This window comes from Gymnoscopelus braueri, assembly GCF_963280865.1.
Source record: "Gymnoscopelus braueri genome assembly, chromosome: 12".
NCBI lineage: Eukaryota > Metazoa > Chordata > Actinopteri > Myctophiformes > Myctophidae > Gymnoscopelus > Gymnoscopelus braueri.
The window spans coordinates 26,826,133-26,840,072 of NC_137614.1; positions in this window are offsets into that span (position 1 = coordinate 26,826,133).

A 13,940-nucleotide genomic window follows, 5' to 3' on the forward strand; every position below is an offset into this window, starting at 1 on the left:
TGAGTCACGCACTCCCGTCCGGTTAGGTGTGGACTGTCATCCACGCACCATGTGCTGCCAACCCTAGGAGAGAGCGGCAGTCGGCACACCGACTAGACGGTTCCACAGCTAGGATGTTCATTCATCCTTGACAGAACACGGGGGCCCTTCAGTCTCTCCCCAGCACTATAACATGTCTTTAACGTGCTCTGGGAGCCTTGCGACCCCGCTGCCGCCTGTTAGTGGCAAGGGATTGGGGAGCCTACCCCCTAACCTCACCACTTAGTTATCTGTGTCCTTAATTTTTGGGATTACGAATCATAGTTATAGCGTATTTCAGACTGTTCATAACTCTAACAACAATAGCAGATTCTACTAGCACAATGAGTCACTATTGAGCTAGCCTAAACAGCCACGGTTTCCAGTAATCATACTGGAGTAAATGTACAATGTCGGCTTCTGAAATGTACACTTAAGTAGAAGTAAAAGTATTGAAAACTGGAACCACTCTAGTGAGATACAAAATGGGACCCTCAAAATGTACTCAAGTAGTGATGTGCCGTGACAGACCTGTCACTCTTGGTTCAATAAACCCTAAAGTCCAGTTTATAGACGACATACACAGAAATTACCTTTTACATGCGCAAGGCATCTTTATTGACAAACAAGGGAGATTCCCTCTATACTATGTGAATAAAAGAACAGCAAATTAATGATATTAAAACAATACGACCTGATATATCACGAAGGCAATTCGCTCCACATCTAAGTCTGCATGCAAACAAGCGTTCGGTTGAGCGCCTGGAGAATTCTGAAGTTCTTATCTATTACATTCAGTATATCAACGCTGTGGCTATCAAGGCCTGTCTTCTGACTGCACTCTATAAAGTAAAGGTTGACGGCCCAAGGTTCCACAATGGACCATCAAGCCCTCCTTGGGTACGAATTTAGTACCCACAACAACACAAGATTAAAATCTAGACAGTACTTTATAGAAATTATCCATTAGCATAACATATTTCATGTTTAAAAAATCAGGTCCCATTTTTCTCTTTTTGAGTCATGTGAGCCGAGGAAAACCCTTTTCTTTGAAGGGGAAACTCTGAACTAGGCTGGGGCAGTCCCAAACCTACCATCTGGACATGAGCTCTTATTGGGGACAATTACATCATTTGATTCCATATCGCATTGCTAAACTTAGGGTCCCTCAGTGGGGCATTCCCACTGAGTTTTCCTTTACAAGCAACTATTCTAACATGTGTAATATATATATATATAAAAAAAAAAAATCATATCAAAAAATCATATCTCTTGTTCTCTGTGTGCATTTTTGGTTTCTTCTCCAATTCCTCTGGTTGAGGTGGTCACTTTTCCGAGCCCGGAGGAGGAGGTTCCGACAGAGCCCAAGACTAGGCCCCCCCCCCCAACCCATCCAGTGCCATTAACGAATGTACTTGGCACTGAATGAGCTAAGAGGCGGAGGTCCCACTCCCGAGCCCCCCGGGTCCGTACCCTCCTGGGGCCTGAGACCGGAGCCCCCCGTATTATACACAGGGGCCCCAACCCCCAAGCGCCAGTCAGATCCGTACCCTCCCTGAGGTCGAAAGTCGGGGCGTAGATATCGTGCAGGGGTGTTCTTCGTCAAGTTCAGCATGGGGGCCCAGGTGGCAATATAATGTTTCTGTGGTGTGTATTGGGATCACTCTGTCACTGCTCTCTTATCACTTGCCATTTGCGAAGGGCAAGACAGCCTATATTTAATGTGCCTAAAGCTGCCAGGGAGATCGCTACGATCAGATTATGTCCCCCAACATTACTATCAAAATTAATATGTATTCTGGGGTCGTTCAGTGGCCTTGGGCAGCATAGATGTACCCCATGAAACAATGGTATGTTCCTGTCTGGCTGAGAGTGATATTGGTACTACTCAAATTAAATGTGTAGTGTCCCTCCTTTATCTAAAAAAAAAATTGGGTGGGGGTTTGATGGTGAGTCTTTGATCTCTATCATATTATTTCCCTCCTTGACCTGACACCCGGCAGGGCACACAGCATAGGAATGTGCAGAGGCCAGGGTGCCACCCTCCTTTACCTTTTTTGACATACACAACAACACATACCATACACAAAATGTAATTGGAAACACAACAAAACAACTTTCCTGTGCTTTATGCACAGGTCAATTGACATTATTCTCGGGCTGTACAAAATTGTACAATTCTCTTCTGCAACCCATGACCTGTTTCAGAGAAACCAACGCACACAAACACCTCACTTCGCTGTATGTGAATCAAATCAAGCCAGAGCACAAAAAGAGCCAACACGCACACAGCATGTTTCCGTTCAGTTAACTAATTTGACATTGGCCTGTATAATTTAGTTTAATTTGAATATATATATAGTTTGATTGTGGCATTCTATTTAACACTACACATTACAACAGTTTCACTTCAATTTGGTTGTTTTCTCTGATTAAGCTATTATAGTTATTTTAGTCTATGATGTCACTATACATCAGATGTAATATTATATTACTACTGGTGAAATATTATTATGTGATCTTTTGAAACTTTAATCTATGCGAGTCAAAATCAGGTTTACTCTACAATATATTAGTGCAACTAATTGTTTGTTTGTTAAAGCAGAAATACATTTGTTTTAAATTCCACTTAATCTCTAATAAGTATCATGTTTGTCTCCTCTCTAGTGTATGTTATTTGTAAAAAAGAATATATATATTTTTTTTTTTATTGTGTCCCACCCAGAGCGATAGAAAATGTATTTGTTTACACATGTCGAGGCCCCAACAACAACGATTAGCAGTAAGTCAACCTTGCTTCAGATATTCCCACTTCTTGCTTAGAAAGTGTGTCCTTCTCCATGGCATAGTAGTTCCAGTGTCTGTAACAGATAAAAGTTTGTCAAAAGTCACGCAAGCTTTCCCAAGGCTTGCTCTCTGGATGCCATAGGTGTCATCGGAAGTGAGTCTCGTGAACACTGCAGTTTGCAATGTTGGTGCCCCTCTGCCTCAGCATGTCGATCAGACAGAATTATAGGGCCTTCCACTGCATGTTTCCAGTTCATAGAAAGAAATGACCGTCCGCCAACCAGTGTTGCAGTCCTCGAATGTGAAACCAACCCACTTCTAAAGTCTGAGATAGTTGTAATAACAAAAAAATATAGATATACTAATGTAACAATACATAGAAGCGTTTGGGCTTTCTGTCCACTGTTACATTCTTAAAATTATTATAATAATAATAATTATTATTATTACTTATTTTAAATATAACCTATTTATTTTACACTTACACTCTACTTACTTAACCACACGGTCAAATTGGCTTTTCTCTTTATTATTATTATATATATATTTTTTTTTTACTGATATTCAGTTCAGAGTCAACAATCATTTAGTCCTTAGTGCACCTTAGTGCACTTGCATGTTGTTTCTGGTCTGGTCACTTCTAAGAAAGTAAACTGTTGGTTTTTGGGATTATACAAATCATAGGTATACAACATATTGCAGACTGTGCATAAAATTTAACGAAAATAGCAGATCTACAAATTGATACAATTATTACGGATAACGCTTAGTTTGGTCACAGTACATTATTTCTGCATATAAGATCTGATCAGTTCACAGGGTCCCCCCTTTTTTTCTATAGTGCTGCGCCAGGCTCTCTCTCTCTCTCTCTCTCTCTGAGGGGAGTGACTCACTTACTGTATGGAAGCTATTTTTTTTTTTTTTTTTTTTTTTTTGCAGAATTGGGATAGCCCATATTTATTTGAACATCATATTTCTCTCCTCGCTTTTTTTCCTCTTTTTCCATTTTCCAAAATAACTGACTCCAATCTTTTAATCTAAGGGCTACCACTCCCTAGTTATCTGTGTCCTTAATTTCTGGGATTACGAATCATAGTTATAGCGTATTTCAGACTGTTCATAACTCTAACAACAATAGCAGATTCTACTAGCACAATGAGTCACTATTGAGCTAGCCTAAACAGCCACGGTTTCCAGTAATCATACTGGAGTAAATGTACAATGTCGGCTTCTGAAATGTACACTTAAGTAGAAGTAAAAGTATTGAAAACTGGAACCACTCTAGTGAGATACAAAATGGGACCCTCAAAATGTACTCAAGTAGAACACTTGAGTAAATGTACTTCGTGACCTTGGCTTCCACCACTGAACCCCGTGCAGGCGGTTATCTTCCTTGTTTAAATTCCTAAGCAGGACAAAATCTCTAAACAAAATGCTTACGGAGCAGATTACACTATCCACTGACATGTACTTGGGTCAAAGTACCAAAAACAAAAAATGGTATCGGAGTGGAGTGAGACACCAACGTGAGAAGTGTTTACAGTAATAGGCAGCCTGTCCCCATTCACAATTTCTCAGATTTAACATGCACAAGTTTCCCTTTGAAAATAGCAGATCCACAAGCACGAAGTGCTTGAGATGAAATAGCTTGTGAGCTTGTAGATCGGCAATTTCCAAATGGCTGAGCTGTATGCAGGGCTGAAGTGGTTCTGCAGCAATTATCTACCACTTCAAAGTAAACAGTTACCAACGTTCTCAAGGTGTTTTGCAGGGGCAGAAGCACACTGTCTGCCTCTGAGATGTATGCAGTGGAAGTAAAAATACAGATAGCTGTAAGGGCTTTTTAAAGTAACAATACCTCAAGACTGTACTTAAGCACAAACCTGGACCTCAGGAAGAATAGTCTCCACTAAGGTGTAGACTAGTGGATGCTCCTTAAAAAAACAACAACAAACAAACAGACAGGACTTACAGAGGCCTTCATTCATTCGGATGACGTACATATAACATACATATAAAGACAACATATATGACACACTGTAGTACTATTTAGGGGGCAACCCTAGGCTGCAGAGCCAGCCGTTCACGTCACCTCGCTCGGATGCTGGAGCTAAACATAACGTGCATGTAACCTGTAGTATTTTTGGGGTCGCCCCTTAGCGGCAGTCTCAGCTTAAACATAATATAACCTGTAGTATTTTCTTAGCCGCAGTCTCAGCTTTCACATATTATAACCTGTAGTATTTTCTTAGCCGCAGTCTCAGCTTTCACATAATATAACCTGTAGTATTTTCTTAGCCGCAGTCTCAGCTTTCACATAATATAACCTGTAGTATTTTCTTAGCCGCAGTCTCAGCTTTCACATAATATAACCTGTAGTATTTTCTTAGCCGCAGTCTCAGCTTTCACATAATATAACCTGTAGTATTTTCTTAGCCGCAGTCTCAGCTTTCACATAATATAACCTGTAGTATTTTCTTAGCCGCAGTCTCAGCTTTCACATAATATAACCTGTAGTATTTTCTTAGCCGCAGTCTCAGCTTTCACATAATATAACCTGTAGTATTTTCTTAGCCGCAGTCTCAGCTTTCACATAATATAACCTGTAGTATTTTCTTAGCCGCAGTCTCAGCTTTCACATAATATAACCTGTAGTATTTTCTTAGCCGCAGTCTCAGCTTTCACATAACAACACATAACGGCACATGACGTACACAACTTAGGCTACACGCTATCTTCTCCCATGTACCCGGCGTGGTTTGCGGTTTAGAGATCCTAGTAAAGGCCACTTAGTGTATTGTCTCAGTAAACTGTTGGATCATAGAATACAGAGAGACAGTGTAGTGTCTCAGTAAACCATAGGATCATAAAGTACACTGAGACAGTGTGGTTTATCAGTAAACTATAGGACCACAGACCACAGAGAAACAGTGTAGTGTCTCAGTAAACTATAGGACCACAGAATACAGAGAAGCAGTGTAGTGTCTCAGTAAACTATTGGACCACAGAATACAGAGAAACAGTGTAGTGTCTCAGTAAACTATTAGTACATTATGACAATTGTACGGATATATTCATGCAGGCACACAGACAAACCCCCTACATCTAGTGTAAAACTAATATTAGACAAATTCACCCGCACCGAAAACCAAAGCGTGAAAAAGTGGTATTTCGAGGTACAACAAGAATAAATCCATGTATTTATATATATAGCCATGCATTGCTCGAACACCCAAGTTGAATCGTGGGTTATTCTAGAGGCCTTGACATGAATATATATATAAATAAAGACAAATAACTGATAGTAACAGCTGATAGTTAAACATCCGTGTAAAAAAAACGTCGGGGTGTCTCCGGTGGTCTCATAAACATAGACAGTTGCTGGGAGGATCAACTCGGTCCACCCAGCCACGCTAACAGGACATCATGGGGTATAGGAAGTACAGAGCCTAAGTATTAAACACAAAGGTCATTCAATCTGCTGTTCAGTGGTGACTTCACATGTATGCAATCATATTTACACATTGTCTTTAATAATTGACCTAAATTTGGTATAATACAATTCACATATAGCACCGCGTGTACCCTTCCTGGGGCCCCAAGGAATTGTAGCACATAGTGTATGGGCGAATTGTTATTTGGATCTTATGGATCCAGCGGTCGTCTGGACTGGACAGGGTCACGGTCGGGGTCACCAGCTGATGTGCCGTGACAGACCTGTCACTCTTGGTTCAATAAACCCTAAAGTCCAGTTTATAGACGACATACACAGAAATTACCTTTTACATGCGCAAGGCATCTTTATTGACAAACAAGGGAGATTCCCTCTATACTATGTGAATAAAAGAACAGCAAATTAATGATATTAAAACAATACGACCTGATATATCACGAAGGCAATTCGCTCCACATCTAAGTCTGCATGCAAACAAGCGTTCGGTTGAGCGCCTGGAGAATTCTGAAGTTCTTATCTATTACATTCAGTATATCAACGCTGTGGCTATCAAGGCCTGTCTTCTGACTGCACTCTATAAAGTAAAGGTTGACGGCCCAAGGTTCCACAATGGACCATCAGTAGAGCACTTGAGTAAATATACTTCGTGACCTTGGCTTCCACCACTGAACCCCGTGCAGGCGGTTATCTTCCTTGTTTAAATTCCTAAGCAGGACAAAATCTCTAAACAAAATGCTTACGGAGCAGATTACACTATCCACTGACATGTACTTGGGTCGAAGTACCAAAAACAAAAAATGGTATCGGAGTGGAGTGAGACACCAACGTGAGAAGTTTTTTAATAGGCAGCCTGTCCCCATGCACAAGTTTCCCTTTGAAAATAGCAGATCCACAAGCACGAAGTGCTTGAGATGAAATAGCTTGTGAGCTTGTAGATCGGCAATGTCCAAATGGCTGAGCTGTATGCAGGGCTGAAGTGGTTCTGCAGCAATTATCTACCACTTCAAAGTAAACAGTTACCAACGTTCTCAAGGTGTTTTGCAGGGGCAGAAGCACACTGTCTGCCTCTGAGATGTATGCAGTGGAAGTTAAAATACAGATAGCTGTAAGGGCTTTTTAAAGTAACAATACCTCAAGACTGTACTTAAGCACAAACCTGGACCTCAGGAAGAATAGTCTCCACTAAGGTGTAGACTAGTGGATGCTCCTTAAAAAAAAACAACAACAAACAAACAGACAGGACTTACAGAGGCCTTCATTCATTCGGAACACATACATATAACATACATATGAAGACACATATGACACACTGTAGTACTATTTAGGGGGCAACCCTAGGCTGCAGAGCCAGCCGTTCACGTCACCTCGCTCGGATGCTGGAGCTAAACATAACGTGCATGTAACCTGTAGTAATTTTTGGGGTCGCCCCTTAGCGGCAGTCTCAGCTTAAACATAATATAACCTGTAGTATTTTCTTAGCCGCAGTCTCAGCTTTCACATAATAAAACCTGTAGTATTTTCTTAGCCGCAGTCTCAGCTTTCACATAATATAACCTGTAGTATTTTCTTAGCCGCAGTCTCAGCTTTCACATAATATAACCTGTAGTATTTTCTTAGCCGCAGTCTCAGCTTTCACATAATATAACCTGTAGTATTTTCTTAGCCGCAGTCTCAGCTTTCACATAATATAACCTGTAGTATTTTCTTAGCCGCAGTCTCAGCTTTCACATAATATAACCTGTAGTATTTTCTTAGCCGCAGTCTCAGCTTTCACATAATATAACCTGTAGTATTTTCTTAGCCGCAGTCTCAGCTTTCACATAATATAACCTGTAGTATTTTCTTAGCCGCAGTCTCAGCTTTCACATAATATAACCTGTAGTATTTTCTTAGCCGCAGTCTCAGCTTTCACATAATAACACATAACGACACATAACGTACACAACTTAGGCTACACTATCTTCTCCCATGTACCCGGCGTGGTTTACGGTTTAGAGATCCTAGTAAAGGCCACTTAGTGTAGTGTCTCAGTACACTATAAGATCACAGAGGAACATAGGATACAGAGAGACAGTGTAGTGTCTCAGTAAACTATTGGACCACAGAATACAGAGAAACAGTGTAGTGTCTCAGTAAACTATTGGACCACAGAATACAGAGAAACAATGTAGTGTCTCAGTAAACTATTGGACCACAGAATACAGAGAAACAGTGTAGTGTCTCAGTAAACTATTGGACCACAGAATACAGAGAAACAGTGTAGTGTCTCAGTAAACTATTAGTACATTACGACCATTGTACGGATATATTCATGCAGGCACACAGACAAACCCCCTACATCTAGTGTAAAACTAATATTAGATAAATTCACCCGCACCGAAAACCAAAGCGTGAAAAAGTGGTATTTCGAGGTACAACAAGAATAAATCCATATATTTATATATATAGCCATGCATTGCTCGAACACCCAAGTTGAATCGTGGGTTATTCTAGAGGCCTTGACATGAATATATATATAAATAAAGACAAATAACTGATAGTAACAGCTGATAGTTAAACATCCGTGTAAAAAAAAACGTCGGGGTGTCTCCGGTGGTCTCATAAACATATACAGAGACAGTTGCTGGGAGGATCAACTCGGTCCACCCAGCCACGCTAACAGGACATCATGGGGTATAGGAAGTACAGAGCCTAAGTATTAAACACAAAGGTCATTCAATCTGCTGTTCAGTGGTGACTTCACATGTATGCAATCATATTTACACATTGTCTTTAATAATTGACCTAAATTTGGTATAATACAATTCACATATAGCACCGCGTGTACCCTTCCTGGGGCCCCAAGGAATTGTAGCACATAGTGTATGGGCGAATTGTTATTTGGATCTTATGGATCCAGCGGTCGTCTGGACTGGACAGGGTCACGGTCGGGGTCACCAGCTGATGTGCCGTGACAGACCTGTCACTCTTGGTTCAATAAACCCTAAAGTCCAGTTTATAGACGACATACACAGAAATTACCTTTTACATGCGCAAGGCATCTTTATTGACAAACAAGGGAGATTCCCTCTATACTATGTGAATAAAAGAACAGCAAATTAATGATATTAAAACAATACGACCTGATATATCACGAAGGCAATTCGCTCCACATCTAAGTCTGCATGCAAACAAGCGTTCGGTTGAGCGCCTGGAGAATTCTGAAGTTCTTATCTATTACATTCAGTATATCAACGCTGTGGCTATCAAGGCCTGTCTTCTGACTGCACTCTATAAAGTAAAGGTTGACGGCCCAAGGTTCCACAATGGACCATCAAGGGGCGTGGCTACCTTGTGAGGCTTTGATTGACAAGCTACACAACCAATAGCATTCATTCCCCGCCCCCGCTCTTGATTGACAAGTTACCCAACCAATAGCATTCATTTCCGGTTGCAAAGGATATGACGCGATATGACGCGATATTGAAAGATGGCGGATTGCACACAGCTGAACAATCGGCTTCATTTTCGGTCTGTAGAAACCAATGGCGTGACGCTGTCCATTCATTTTATACAGTCTATGGGGTAGACACAAAAAGAAAAAATGTCAGGCACCACGGTTTATTTTAAAGTACTATGTTCATATGTCCTTTAGTTTTAAATCTTTGTCAATAGCTTTGGCTTTCATCTAGCAGTACTTTTACTGATAATATTTCTCATACTGCCACTGCCATGATGTCAGTGTTGCCTTGGTAAAGACATTTTTGTACATTTCCCACAAATTGATACTTGGATTCATTGTGGTGGTAAATCTGCATGGCATCATCGTTTATAGTTGTGGTTTGCATGCTGCATTCACAGGAGAGATAGTTGCCCTGTAGGCTGTATAATTATTAATCTATGAAGGACCCAAACCGCTAATGAATAAAAGATTGTGTTGCTTAGCTTGGCAATAGATCTGTCCATATTGCATGTTAGTGGATAATGAAAGTCATTGGGGGAAATAAGCACTAATGTGAAATGCCCATGTGCTACTAGATCAAGTTAATGCCAGAGCATAACATTAAGTAAACTAATTCATTCAGTACTGTAAGTTGGATTGCAATATGATGATCTTTGCATAACCTTGTCATCAGTTCTATGCCTCTGTACTTGCATGCAAAGCACTTAAAGGAAGGTACAAGGGGAATTATGATAACCCTGTAGTTTCAAAACAAACCAGCTCTCCTCCAACTCCCCTGCAGCACCTCCTTATGCCCCGCCCCCCCCCCCCCCCCATGCACCCCCATCCCCCCAAAAACCTCACATGCAAAGAGGCAGACTGTTTCAGTTCTCTTCTGTGATCATGTCAACTTAAGAGGTAGGTAAAGGTTACTTGCCAGCAAGGGGGGTAATTTAGTATCCTATTTATAGAAGGTATCTGTACATCAAGTATACGTTTCCCTGTGCATTAGATGTGAACTGTACATCTACAAGGAGGAACACCCCCTGTAGATGGGTTAATTGTGTTTGTTGGAGCGCCAGATAAGCCGGGCAAGGAATCAAACCCCAGTCTCCACGGTAGTGGGCAGGGAGGTTTAGATTTTGACAACATGTTTTAAAAAGGTGGGGAAAAAACAACAACATGGAAGTGTTGCGCAAGTTGGTCACTAACATTATGTCTCAAATATTGCACAATGCACAGGGTTAACACCCAAAAACAGTAAAGAAAGCATTTAACAATTAACTATATCAAACAAAAGAAATGTCTTGTCAGTGCATGTTTCATCTCCAACAGCAAATCAATTGATTAGTCTAGCAGCCTATCAGTGCTTAATTTAGCAACCTTTTATTACGATTTGCATCTTTCTTCTAGAACACAGTCATAGTAATACAGCCGTAATTGACAGCCGATATTCTCGACTGTCTTGTTGCTCACAGGTAGCCTACATTGCACCTTCTTCCTCGTTGATATTGCTCTTATCATGCGCTGGCAATCAAGGGAAACTTCATCAAATAACAGCCTCTGCATCGCCCAGGGGCCTCATAGCACCTGTCTCTGTTTGGAATTGGATAGGGTCGGGCAGTAATGTGGATCTGTTTTAGATCAAACTGGTGTACTCCAATATCCCATCAGCTCCTTTTTCTCCATATCGATCGCGGCCCCCCCCCCCTCTCCCCCGCTGGTGATCACTGGCTGGGAGTGAGAGGGAATGACAGCACTATCCTACTAGATGTGTTCTGCATACGGATGAGATGCAATCTGTCTGCCATCACCAGCTGGAAGTGCTGCGACTGTTGGGCGCAGGAGGGGAAATAACTCTGCTCTCTTACATCACTGTTTTCTCTTGGACACAGTGAAGAGCTTTTCACACACAAGGAGAACATCTTCAGTTGAGTTCAGTTGAATATACAGAACCCCAATGGAAACAAGCCATAGTGCTTTCTTGGGTTTATCCATTTAGCATCTTTGTATAAAACTGTACCTTCTTGGCGAACTGTTAATAAAGTATTCAATCAATCAATCAAATCAATCAATCAAAAACGAGTAGCATCCACTATTTAACACAGCAACCTCAGCTAAGTGTAACTTATTGGTCAGCATTGGCCTGGAGTTTACAAAAAAAAAGGGTAATGATAATATTTTGGTAGTTTCGCGATGAACATCATCAGCATTGATTATACTATTCTGTAGTTTAAAGCTGCAATCCGGGAGGCCGTGCAGTTTTCACTCCTGTTCATGTGTTTGTCCACTGTGTACAGCTAAGCTCGGATACCGCCGAACCAATTCTGCATCAACTTTGTATGCACACATTCAGTAGGCCAAGGAAAAACACCCACACAGAATATTTCAAATCAGCCTCATGGTGGTGCCATAACAGTCAGCTTTACATTTTGGCCTATAACTCTTGAACCATAGGTCGTGCAATCAAAACATTTCCCCTTTGTTGGCGCTACTCCCCATACTGTAAGCCTTTCTGTCTATAACTAGATTGATGGAGGGGCCCGCTTAGATTTTTGTTTAATTAAATTTGAATCACACATTTAGGGTCCTCTAAAAACGTTTCATTTTTTTTAGAGAACTGTAACACCCCTGGTTCGAACCTGGGTCCCCAGTGTAGAAGACCAAACATCACCCTCATCCAAGAGGGAATTCCCGCTTATCCAGGAGAGATTATGAGATTCAGGCAGGACTACTTGTCAACCAGCAGGTGACCATTCACAATGTAAGTTTAGGGATTCCACTTCCAACCACTGCAGATGTGCTAGTTAGATCGTATTAACATACCATATAAATAGGTTAGAATAAGGTTAATTCATTAAAATAAGTTCCAACTAATGCAGTTCCTGTGATCAGAGCAAGCCATGCAGAACTCCATATTTGGGAAGGCTGAACCCTTTTGTGGCCGTCATTCGCGGGCAACGGCCAGTACTGGTTTTGGGCAGTACTAGTTATCAGAATACCACAGGCCAGTCTATGAAGTCTATGAAGAGGAACTTAATGTAATTCACGTACTGTCTCTTATCATGGACCTGTGGTTTACACCACTGGTTCTCAACGTCGGGTCTAAGGACCACCAGTGGGTCCAAAGGGATCCTTACAGGTAAGGGGACATTTGGTTCCATTTGTACACTCTTACACTACAGAGATGAATGAACACTGAAAATGTTACAGTGTAGATTGGGGTCCCAAAGATACAAATGTTCCATTTGTACTCTCTTAGAGTTGACCCGACGGTGAGCCCTGGACCAGACATTGAGAAACAGTGGTTTACACCAAGTGGCAAAGATAAGAAGCTTTCAGGAGAAGATGATGTGTAATTCGTGCCTCAGGAACGAATGCAGTATACGCATTTTCACCGCATGGAGTTTCTTTGACTGGACAGGCTGGGATTAGACAGGAAGTAACGTTTCTTATGCAAGTGCTGCTGAAAACTCAGATTGTGAGTTGGCTCAACTTCAAGAAGACATTTGGAGATTTCACAGCACACCCACCAGTCACTGTCGAAGCCTCCAATTTTCACTTTTGCATGACAGCCTCCTCTCCATCTCCCTCCGTGGTTTTGATGCGAGTGTGATTGTAGTTTATTCCGACAGTTTCAAGGGCAATCACTGGATATCCAGAGCGGAGATTAATATTGCTTGAGTCCCAACTGGAACAAACAGAATGTAGTGAATGGCGTATTATTAAAGCAAACAAAGGACAGTTATCGACAACCACTGAAGAACATCACTATTATAGCAAGTAACACACAGTTCTCACACTGTTGCCAACTCATCTCTCATCCTCCCTGTCTCTCTCTCTTCTCATCTGCACCGCAAGTGCCTCTCTCCCACCATCCATCTGAGAGTTGCACGTTAATAATATTTTTATTTTATTCTACTTGTATTTTTTTAGCATGTTAGAAAGTACAATTACAAAATATAATAGTCATTTATTATATCATAGATATGAGAACATAACATTCCACAGAATATTATATTATTATTATATTATAATATAATATATTATCTTTTAGAGCTGTAGATCTCTCTGTTATTTTTGTAGGCTTAGAAAACAGGTTGAAAACTGCATGTATACTGAATAGCGTGTCTAAAAACAACTCGGTCTGGTCATCAGGGGTTGCATTCTTGACAAATTAAAATCAGCTATATGGAGGTATGAGTGTCACATGTGTCACTGCAGTGAGTGTCACTTCCAGGCATGTGTGTCACTTCCATC